General features: G+C 47.9%; 1 protein-coding gene across 4 annotated transcripts in view; it reads left to right on the top strand.

Moving 5' to 3' along the window:
- Nucleotides 1-515: 515 nt before the first annotated feature.
- The window catches only part of CCNH (cyclin H), a 484,538-nt gene continuing 473,943 nt past the window's right edge, over nt 516-11,110 (top strand). Inside the window, exon 1 of one of the 4 annotated variants that reach the window (XM_069627590.1) lies at nt 516-652. The gene's annotated coding sequence lies outside the window, so the exon portion shown is untranslated. Of the gene's footprint in view, nt 653-8,751; nt 8,774-11,110 lie in introns of those variants that run through there. The other 3 variants (XM_069627588.1, XM_069627591.1, XM_069627589.1) reach the window with 3 other exon arrangements.

Genomic DNA, 11,110 nt, shown 5'->3' with positions numbered 1-11,110 from the left:
GTACTTAAATCTCACTCCTCATGCACATTACACCTCCCCCCCAAATAATGGAAATTCGTACCCTAAATGCGTCTGTCGGCATAAAACACATATCCCCCCATCTGCTGCACATAACAAATCCTTCAACCCCCCCCCCCCTCTCCAGCGGGGAGTATAACGAACTATTCGCTGTACTGTCCACTGGAAAGGGAGGAACGTGATGTGCCCAGCCCCATTCCATCAAACACATCTCCCCCGGGCAAATCGCCCAACTACATGAGAAAACCCAAAAAAGAACTGAACCTGCCTGTACACTTATGGGTCTCACTCCTGATTCACATTACAAACCCCCGAAATACACAGAAATACCCCGTTTCCAATATTGCCGCTCTGCATTAAAGTAACGATCAACATGAGATAACTTTAAGACTTGACATAAACCAAATTACAATCAACTAGAATACGAAATGTGATTTGTAACAGAGGCATCTCTCCCGCTGAGTCCTACAAAGGTTTGCCATTCCCATTGCGCAAAAAAGATGACGCAGAATACGTGATGCAGAGCAGCCCACGTGATGAGGTAGAGGCGCAGCGTTGGTAAGGTCCGTTTCTCGCACGGAACTAGACACTACCGTTCACGAAATGCTCATGTCCTGATTCCAGGCAGCATCAGGTGAGTGCATGCGATCCAGCTCTTGTAGTGATTTTTCTATGCATTTCTTTTAGCGTTCATTAACTTAGACGCTTCTACCCCTTTATTATATTGTTAAGAGAAGCCCTTTTGCAACCTCTGGTAATGCACGTTGAAGCTGTGATTCGTTGTATTTGTACTTACCACATGACACGTTGAAATTAAATATTGAAAGTACGTGACTTTCTAAACGTGTGGTTTCGAAAGTACACAGGGCAGCCTGTTGTTGTTGGTTTCGTAGACACAGTAGATGCTAGGTTGGCCAACTCTTTGATAGTCTTTCGCAGGACACTTGCCCACAAAGTGGCGATGATGTCGCAACGTCATTCACGTTTGACCCGCCCCTTTTTAAATGTAATTTTTTTTTAATGGCTCTTAACTGAAATGCAAATGGTTTGTCCTTGGGAGGTGATGGTCACTTTTTTTAACTGTAAACATGACCATCACGACCCCAGGAACAAAGCGATAGCATTTCAATTAAACCAGGTGTCATAGCATTACAGCTCAACCTGCAGGCTCAAAAGGAGCCAGGGCTGCAGAGCTGTAGAGCCGCCCAGGGAAAGAAAGCAGCAGGTGGCAACGCCGTGCTGTGTCCAAGACCACTTCAGTTTGCAGAGTGGCTGTGCTGGAGGCAGGTTGTCCTGAAGTCGGAACAACCAGTGTCCCGCACAGCCACTCTGCAAACAGCGATGGAGTTTGAGGAGGGTGGTCCTTGTTAAGGGAAAGCTGGCGGATACTAAGGACCAGTGTTGTGAGGGAGGCGGTGCTACAGTTGGAATTGGTACCTCTGAGCGTGTGGTTTCCCCACAGAGTGATAGGGCCGTGACTGTGCACGGGCAGGATACTTGGGTGGGGGATGCAAGTATGGAGGTGCCTGCCTTGAGCAGTTATGAAATTGCACCATTAGATGGAGCACTTGGTGCAAAAGGGGTGGATGAATCTTCTGAATGTGATTCTGATAAAAGTGCTCTTGGCCCGACTGGTGTGGAAACAAGGGTTGCAGAGGAAGCGGAAGTTTCCAACAGGGTGAATGATCGCCCTGCCAGAATAAAGAAGATTCCTACAAAGTATAAGGATTATGTTTTAGAATTTGCAGATGACTAATTTTGGACTGTAGATAATTAGCAATCGTATGTATATGTATCTTACTGTATATTATTGTTTCTTCCTTACTTCCCATATTCATTATCTTATGTTCTATTAATGAATCGTCAATTGTGAAGTTTACAGGGGGAGATGTGTAGTAGTTGCTCGTGCTTCCGCGAGCCATTGTAAAAGGTTCTAAACATAGAACGTTGAGGTGTTCCATGCTCGGGGTGGAGTTGGGGTTTTGAAAGGAAGGAGCGGAAAGGAGATGGTGTTTACGGTGTTCGGGCTTGAATAAATAAAGTATCTTGAACTTACCAACGGTTCCACATTATTACACTGGCGACGAGGATCTTCAAGCCTGACCCACGCGCCTTGCCGTGCCGTATCATCGTCTGGTGTCTCAGCTGTTTTCCGGGCTGCGCTCCCGGACGTGGTCGAGCGCGGCCCCGACGTGATTGGCGTCAGCTGGGCCAGCGTTACCTTGCTTTCTACTGCCGGACGAGCCGCGCTCCCGGAGGAGGTCGAGCGCGGCACACGGCAGGAAGTGCAGCCGTGTATGCGGCTGAGCGGCTGTTGTCCCTACGCAGAGGATCCTGCCGAGCCGCGCTCCCGGAGGAGGTCGAGCGCGGCGCACGGCAGGAAGTGCAGCCGTACATGCGGCTGAGCGGCCGCTGTCCCTACGGAGAGGATCCTGCCGAGCCGCGCTCCCGGAGGAGGTCGAGCGCGGCTTGAGGGAGGGTGCGGCTAAGCCGTGCTGCTAGAAGGGAGTGAGGACTGGTGCAGGTGAGAGGTGGACCCTGGGAGGGGGCACAGCCTGCGATCCTTGTAGCCAGTAAGGCGCGGACAGTCCACTGAAGTCGCTCCGTTCGGCTCCGCCCACGACTAAAGGAAGGGGGGGCCGGAGGCTTCCTATTCATTGGTGGGTGTGTCTGCACTGATTAACTTGCTAGGAGAAGAAATTAACTCCTTGTGTGCAGCTATTAAGGGAACTGCAAATTTCTGTGACCACAATTGTCAAAGAGGAGGGAGTGACTAGTGCTTGCCTGTTGACCACATGGGGCAACTCATATTACGTATTTTCTGCCAAAAGGGGTTTGGTGTGGAGTGATCGTCTTACTGGTCTGCCGTGTAGGACAAGGTACTTTATCGTACATTATCATTCAGGGAAGTACGCAGAGTTTTTCGCCAGTTTCGTTCCTTTGGCCTCCATCAGTGGATATGTCGGTTCCAGTGACCATGCAGCACAGCAATGCTCGCCCTCCCCCAGCCTTCCTTCCCAATCCGGGGGAGCCCCCATTGCATGGGAGCTTTGGGTGGACACCTTCAAGGTATACCTGAGAGCGTCAGGTGGTTCCAGAATGTCTGATGATGACAAAGAAGCGACTCTACTGAATTGCCTTGGTACGGAGGGTTTGAGGGTGTTCAGGCACCTTCCTGGCCAGGATGTTTTGGCTGTGTCTTCAGGCGAAGGAGATGGAGAAGGGGGGGAGGCAGTGATTTTGGCATTTGAGACGGCTCTTAAGAAGCTTGAGACACGCTTCGGAAAAAGAGCTAACATTGTGCTTGAGAGGTATCATTTCTTTTCAAGGGCACAAGGTCCTGGCGAGAACATTGATTCTTATGTGACGGCACTGCGTACTCTCATCTCTACGTGTAAGTTCACGGGCATGGCAGAGGAATACATTCGTGACCAGATCATGATGAAGACTAGTGACTCAAAGGTTAGGGAGAGATTGTGGACAGAGAAAGATCCCCCGTTGGAGAAAGTGATAGAAATAGCTCGCGCACTGGAGGAGTCAAGGAAGAGCGTCAAGGAAGTGACGGAAAAGGCAGAAATTGTACACATGATTCAGCCTCGCAAGAATGAAGAAAATCGGGCCAGGGACAAGGATCAAAGAGTGACGCAGAATAGCAGAGATTTCTGCAAGAAATGTGGTTGGAGGGGTCATGTTGCTGGAGTTAGGGAATGTTCTGCTTCTGCCGTAGTGTGCAGAAAATGCAAGGGAAGAGGACATTTTGCCCGGATGTGTAAGGCTATTCCACAAAAGGAAGTGGTGGGGATGGTGGACTCTGCAGAGGATGACAGTAATGTTACGGTTGTAGGATATGTTAGTTCCTCCGTTATGGCAGATGTGCTTCCAAAAGAAGGTGCGCTGTTGAGTGTGGGACCGTCGAGAAAAAGTGCGTGGGCCACCCTTATTGTGAATGGAGTTCCCCTCAGTGTGTTAGTTGACACAGGTTCTCCTTACACCATGATTTCACCTGAGATGTACGAATCCAAGTTCCGCAGGAAGGTGTCAAGTTTGAATCCGTCTGATATTAATCCTTGTGCGTATGGCCGTGTTCCGATTGAAGTATTGGGATATGAGTGGGTTGATATTGAGTTTCATGGCCGGAAAACCAGAGGAAAGCTGTATATAGCTTGTAAGGGTGATCCAGTTATTGGGTGGGATGAGCAGGCTGCCCTGGAGATGGAGGTTCGCCCTGGCAAAGCTGTCCCTGTTTTGTGTGTGAGCAAGGGAAGAGGAGATGGTTCCAGTGAGGGGAGCGCATTGACGGCCGATACTCTCCAAGAGAGGTTTCCAGCAGTTTTCTCTTCTGTCCTGGGCAAGTTGCGGGGTTTCTCACACAAGATCGTGCTCAAGAGGAGTGCTGTTCCTGTGGTGCACAGAGTTAGGCGTGTACCCATCATGGCGCGTGAAAGTCTCCAGATAGAACTTAAAAAACTGATGGAAGCTGGTATAATAGAGGAGGTAGAATCTTCAGAGTGGTTAGCCCCGGTTGTATTGGCACGAAAATCCGATGGTGGTATGAGGATGTGCGTAGATCTAAGAGATTTAAATTCAAGCATCTGGATAGACAGGCATCCCTTACCTAATATACACGAAATGCTTTCACTTGTAGGGGGGGCGTCTTGTTTCTCCACCTTAGATTTGTCCTCTGCTTATCACCAGGTGGATTTACACACCGAATCAAGACATCTTACTTCGTTCATTACGCCGTTTGGAGCTTTTCGTTTCCGGCGTATGCCATTTGGGTTGGCATCTGCATCCGCTGTTTTCCAGCGTGTGATGCAAAAGTTGTTTTGTGGAGTGGAAGGTGTGGAGTATTTCCAGGACGATATCTTGGTGTGGGGCAGGTCACGTGAGGAACATAATGAGAGGATTCTACGAGTTTTGAGCATTTTGGAGAAGAGTGGTCTGACAGTGAAATTGAGTAAGTGTAAAATAGGGGTGGAGAGTGTGACTTATTTAGGTCACACACTGGATGCTGAGGGGATACATCCCAAGGCTGAATTGGTGAAGGCGTTATGTGAGGTATCTCCACCCACCAGTAAGGATCAATTACGGTCCTTTTTGGGATTGGCTGAATATTATAGTAGGTTTATTCCCACATACTCCGACAAGACAGTAGCCATGAGAGCGTTGCTCAAAAAAGGGGTACGTTTTGAGTGGTCAGAGTTGTGCCAACTTGAATTTGAAGGCTTGAAGGTTCAGGTGGACCAGGCTCCATCGTTAGCTTCCTTTTCTCCATCTAGGAAGACGGTTTTGACAGTGGATGCTAGCGAGTATGGGGTGGGGGCGGTTCTTGAACAGAGTTTTGATGGAGCGTACCGCCCCATTGCTTTCGCGTCTAGGGTTCTGAGTGAGGCAGAACGTAGATATGCAGTCATAGAGAGAGAGGCCTTGGCTGCTATCTGGGCATCCAAACATTTTAGAACATTCTTGTGGGGAGTAGAATATACTATACGCACCGATCATAAACCCCTAGTGCATGTATTGACATCTAAGGGTTTGTTCCAGGCATCTTCTAGAGTGATGCGCTGGATGGCAATCATGAGTGAGTATAATTTCAAGGTGGAGTATTTACCTGGCACTAAAAATATGGTTGCAGATGGTCTCTCTCGTTTTCCCCGCCAAGATGCAAGTGCGGAAAACGAAACGCAGGCTATGACGAGTGATGAATATGTGTTGGTGGCCAAGGTGTGTCCGGCTGTCAGTGAGCAGGAATGGGGTAGAGAGTGTGCAATGGACCCCATGTTGAACCGCATCAAGGCTGCTCTGGCTACCGGTGCTGGTATGGATGAATTGGACAAATCATTCGGACAAGTATGGACTGAGCTGTCTGTGGGTCCGTGGGGCGTAGCCAGGGGTACCAGGTTAATACCACCTGAATGTCTTAAAGCTAAGTTGGTGGAGTTAGCACATGAAGGGCACATCGGTAGATCTATGACGAAAAGAAGGCTAAGAGAGGGGTATTGGTGGCCCAAGATGGATGAGGAGGTTGAGAAGGTAGTTAAGGATTGTGTGGCTTGTTCTGTCAGTGATAAGAGTAAAACAACGTCGCCCCAACCCATACAGCCTGTGGAAGTGCCGCAAGACGTGTGGTCAAAGGTGGCCGTAGACATTATGGGTCCCATGGACACCTTGGGTGGAGGTTTCAGATATTTTGTAGTGTTAGTTGATTATACATCTAGGTGGGTGGAGGCCACGGCTTTGTCCTCTGTCACCACTGAGAAGGTGATTGACTTTTTGTCGGCAGTGTTTGACAGGGAAGGTGTTCCTGCTGGAGTAGTAACCGATAATGGTCCCCAATTTGTGTCAGTCGCCATGCAAGAGTTTTTCTCCAAACTAGGGATTCGTCATCATAGGGTGGCTTTGTACAATCCAGAGGCCAATGGATTAGTTGAGCGGATGAACAGGTTTGTGAAAGGGGCGGTTCAGTTGGCCCTGGCAAATGGTTTGCCGTGGTGCAGTGTAGTGACTGAGGCCCTAAAGGCTTATAGAGTTACCCCTTCATCATTTAATGGCGTGTCTCCGTTTGAATTAATGAGGGGTAGGAAACCAGGATCTAAACTCCGTGTGGCCGCTCTTGGGGGTGGTGTACAAAGTTGCATCAACATGCAGGAAGTTCTTGACAAAGTGCGCGTTAAACAATCCCGTTTTTGGGAATCTCAGCTTGCCAAAAAGAAACCCTTGCGTGTGCAAGTAGGTGATCTTGTAGTGGTGAAAAATCCAAGATTTGTAGCAAAGGGTTTATCCAAATTTATGAAACCATCTGTTGTGACCAAAGTAGGTCATGGATATGTTAAACTGCAAGATGGTAGCAGATGGAGTTTGAGGAGGGTGGTCCTTGTTAAGGGAAAGCTGGCGGATACTAAGGACCAGTGTTGTGAGGGAGGCGGTGCTACAGTTGGAATTGGTACCTCTGAGCGTGTGGTTTCCCCACAGAGTGATAGGGCCGTGACTGTGCACGGGCAGGATACTTGGGTGGGGGATGCAAGTATGGAGGTGCCTGCCTTGAGCAGTTATGAAATTGCACCATTAGATGGAGCACTTGGTGCAAAAGGGGTGGATGAATCTTCTGAATGTGATTCTGATAAAAGTGCTCTTGGCCCGACTGGTGTGGAAACAAGGGTTGCAGAGGAAGCGGAAGTTTCCAACAGGGTGAATGATCGCCCTGCCAGAATAAAGAAGATTCCTACAAAGTATAAGGATTATGTTTTAGAATTTGCAGATGACTAATTTTGGACTGTAGATAATTAGCAATCGTATGTATATGTATCTTACTGTATATTATTGTTTCTTCCTTACTTCCCATATTCATTATCTTATGTTCTATTAATGAATCGTCAATTGTGAAGTTTACAGGGGGAGATGTGTAGTAGTTGCTCGTGCTTCCGCGAGCCATTGTAAAAGGTTCTAAACATAGAACGTTGAGGTGTTCCATGCTCGGGGTGGAGTTGGGGTTTTGAAAGGAAGGAGCGGAAAGGAGATGGTGTTTACGGTGTTCGGGCTTGAATAAATAAAGTATCTTGAACTTACCAACGGTTCCACATTATTACACTGTGATTCGTTGTATTTGTACTTACCACATGACACGTTGAAATTAAATATTGAAAGTATGTGACTTTCTAAACGTGTGGTTTCGAAAGTACACAGGGCAGCCTGTTGTTGTTGGTTTCGTAGACACAGTAGCTGCTAGGTTGGCCAACTCTTTGATAGTCTTTCGCAGGACACTTGCCCACAAAGTGGCGATGATGTCGCAACGTCATTCACGTTTGACCCGCCCCTTTTTAAATGTAATTTTTTTTTAATGGCTCTTAACTGAAATGCAAATGGTTTGTCCTTGGGAGGTGATGGTCACGTTTTTTAACTGTAAACATGACCATCACGACCCCAGGAACAAAGCGATAGCATTTCAATTAAACCAGGTGTCATAGCGTTACAGCTCAACCTGCAGGCTCAAAAGGAGCCAGGGCTGCAGAGCTGTAGAGCCGCCCAGGGAAAGAAAGCAGCAGGTGGCAGCGCCGTGCTGTGTCCAAGACCACTTCAGTTTGCAGAGTGGCTGTGCTGGAGGCAGGTTGTCCTGAAGTCGGAACAACCAGTGTCCCGCACAGCCACTCTGCAAACAGCGGCACAGAGACGCTAATTGCAGGACAATCCTGCAAATTCCTGGACAGTTGGCCACCCTAGTAGCTGCTCATGTATGCTAAGGTTCGGGCTCTGGAATGTTAGCAGACGCAGTACCTGCTGTGCAGCTATCACACAGACCCTGCTCTGGTGTAAGTGACTACATATATAATAATCGGCCCGCTTCTTGACCCGGGCAAAGCTGGTGGCTGCCCAGGGCACAATTGCCCGAGGGGATGCAATTGCCCTAGTCCCTTGATGGTGACATTTCCCTGGATGTGGGGCGCAAATGCTGCAGCACAGTAGCAGCAGCTGCTGACTGGCAGTCACCTAGTACTTGCGTAACATTACGGAAGTCAGAGGCTCTCTGAACCTTCGCGCCACTTGGGGTGGAGGCATAAAAGGGCCCCTTTCCTGGTGGTCGCCCTCCTTTGTAGTCAAGCAGGAACAACACACCACAGAGGAAAAAAGACGGCTGTGTTTGAGCGTTCCCGGATTCCTGCCCCGACACTCCCAGTTTCTTCCTACCCGGGCCTGTGCGCAAAGAAAGAAGATTGCATTGCCTCCCGACTCACTTGTGTGCAGAATACTCAGAAAGAAGGTAGGTACAGCACGATGCTTCTGTTGACATTTTAGAAAATGTTCCTTTAAACTGTGTACATAACGTTTGGCTGGTGCTCAAACAGTAGTTTGCATAGTTCAGAGTGTGTTCTGGACAAGAACGGGTAAATGGGAATATTTTGTTTTACACTTTTGTAGGCCAGATTTTTTTCCAGCGTGTAAACTCTTGCTTCGGTTGGATCGAGTGCATGTATTGGAATCACTTTGCTGTGTTCCTTCTTCCGCTTTAGAATGTATTCCATGCTTGAAATAGTAAATGACAGAACGTAGCTTCACTCTGTTCTGTCCCAAAAAAAAGTCTAAACGGCAGAAACATTTCTCAGTTAGAGTTGAAAGCGTATATTGGAAGTTATTGCTGTTCCGGGCACTTTCAGTCGCAACCTTTCTTCTTTGTTGGTTTTAAATAACAGGTTTGAAACTTGGTACTGTGTTCGGCAGTTCGGAGAACGTCATTTGTTTATTAGTTTAGAGTTAGGATTCAGGGCAGGAACCTACGGAACTAATTACACTTCTTTTCATGGTTCAGTTGAAGTTTTATCCCCATGCAAATTGTTCTTCGTCCTGGTGGGAGTCCTTTCTCGTACTGAATCGGCTGCATTGGTGCAGCTAGGATTTCTCCACAGGGTGAACCTACGCTGTGAACACGTTGGCCCCATTGTAAAGTTCCCCATAAACCAAGGGGTATATGTTTGATGAGATTGTTTGTTTGCTTTTGCAGGGTTACGCGGACAAGATCCGAGTTTGAGCTTTGATGGTACATCTTTATTTCATTGTCTGGAACAGCAAAATGGTACTCCTTTCGTTGGCAGGGCAAGGATGATGGGTAGAAAGGTTCTGGTCAGAATTCGGACACACAGGCATTGCAAAGATCTCTGGAGGTTTACATGCATATGTAACTGGACATATGGGGTGAACCCCTCTCTTGGACAGATGTAAATGTTTTCTGCTGCACAGCAGTAATCTGCATACGAAATAACTCTGATGTGAGAATATTTGACCACTAGTAATGCAGTGAGACCAATGCCCACTTTTTGTTCACACTCCTGTTTCTTTAAAATAGGCAGAAGAAGCACTCTCTAATCCACTTTTACAGGGACCTGCCATTTATATGCGTTTCATTTTGCATTCCTGAAAAGCTTATATAAACAGGCCTACAAGTACCAGAATGCAATACTCTGAGGTTTATTATTTAATTCCAGAAAGTGGACTACTTGAGATACTGTCCTGTGGGTTGAATTACTTTGAAAAGTTTGACACAGGCCCCTGAAGGCCATGTACGATGGACGGATGGTATAGTGAATGGGTTCGATTTCTATTTAAAAGGGTTTCTGCCATTTAATAAGTGACCAAATGTAAGATGTCTTTCACTGTAAGAGATTATGCCCAGCGGGTGTAAGACTCAAATAAGGACAGCCATGCAGACAGAGTAAAAGAGATTAAAGTGGGACAGAAAACAAGATGGTCAAGGAAAAGGTGTGGAACGCGAGATTAAGAAAGGGGGAACGAAAGAGAGGAAAATATAGGCCCTATAGGGGAAGCAAAATGGGGGCAGAGAAGGGGAGGACAAGAGTGAGATAGAAGAGAGCTGAGTGTAGGGGTAGATGTGACTCGGAGGAGGAGGGGTTGAAATGTAACTGGGAGAGAGCACTGTGACCAGGACTGTGCAGAAACCGCTGTATCACACTTGCTGTGAAATGCACACTGGAATGTTCAAATTGGCTAAGCTCCAGTGTCAAGGAGTCCCCCCCCCCCCCCTGCCACCCCCACATCTCACTTGAGTTCGATCTTTGCTAGATTTCTTGGTCGATGCCTTCTTGCGGACGGATCGGGTCTTCAATAAGGCTGCACGAGTCTCTTCCGACTTCAGTGTGCGTTCAAAGTTCCGGAATGGAAAGATCCAGGAATCCGGGAAATTTACAGAGTGTGCTACTCGGCACACAAGTCCAGGAATCAAGAAAGGGACTAGGAATGGGGTTGGCTGGGAAAGAACCAAGGAAAACAATACTGCGAGCTGAGGAGCACACGTCTGGTCGCTACTTCGCAATAGCATTGAGACGCGCGGAGTGGCGGGAGGCGTGGTCTATTAATAGAACACGCTACGTCCAACGTGTAGAGCGAGGAAGGTGTTTCACAGTGGACGGCCATGTTGGGAGTACAAGGGAGTGTAAGCCCCGTTGAGACAAGGACCAGGAAGTCCAAAAGGGGCGTGTTCTGTAGGTCATGACATTCAGGGCTGCAGGAGGCAGCCTTCTGTGCTCACATCAGCTGAATGCTTCCTTTTGATGTTTCGTCAGAAGATTTGTTTGCTGAATAGTAC

The sequence above is a fragment of the Ambystoma mexicanum genome, chromosome 6p (assembly GCF_040938575.1).
Source record: "Ambystoma mexicanum isolate Mex_15411 chromosome 6p, UKY_AmexF1_1, whole genome shotgun sequence".
NCBI classification, from domain to species: domain Eukaryota; kingdom Metazoa; phylum Chordata; class Amphibia; order Caudata; family Ambystomatidae; genus Ambystoma; species Ambystoma mexicanum.
Note: the sequence above shows the minus strand (reverse complement) of the source record. Positions and strands in the feature narration are given on the sequence as shown.